Source organism: Sinocyclocheilus grahami, unplaced genomic scaffold (genome assembly GCF_001515645.1).
Source record: "Sinocyclocheilus grahami isolate Dianchi unplaced genomic scaffold, SAMN03320097.WGS_v1.1 scaffold9899.1, whole genome shotgun sequence".
NCBI classification, from domain to species: Eukaryota; Metazoa; Chordata; class Actinopteri; order Cypriniformes; family Cyprinidae; genus Sinocyclocheilus; species Sinocyclocheilus grahami.
Genome location: NW_015512920.1, coordinates 1 through 207, shown reverse-complemented (window position 1 = coordinate 207; position 207 = coordinate 1).

Below are 207 nucleotides of genomic sequence, written 5' to 3'. Positions count from 1 at the left end.
TTACTATATTATGGGGGCAAATTTGTACCAGAAGTGAGCTAAACCGGTTTCCATTTTGTTGACTCATGTAACCTCATATTCTAATAAATCATTCTAATGTCAGAGTTATCATTTCCAGTTACAATACAAATAAACAAATGACAAGCAGTAGCACAAATAAATACAAGAAAACAAAGGTACTGTACAAAATAAATAACACAGTGCTTT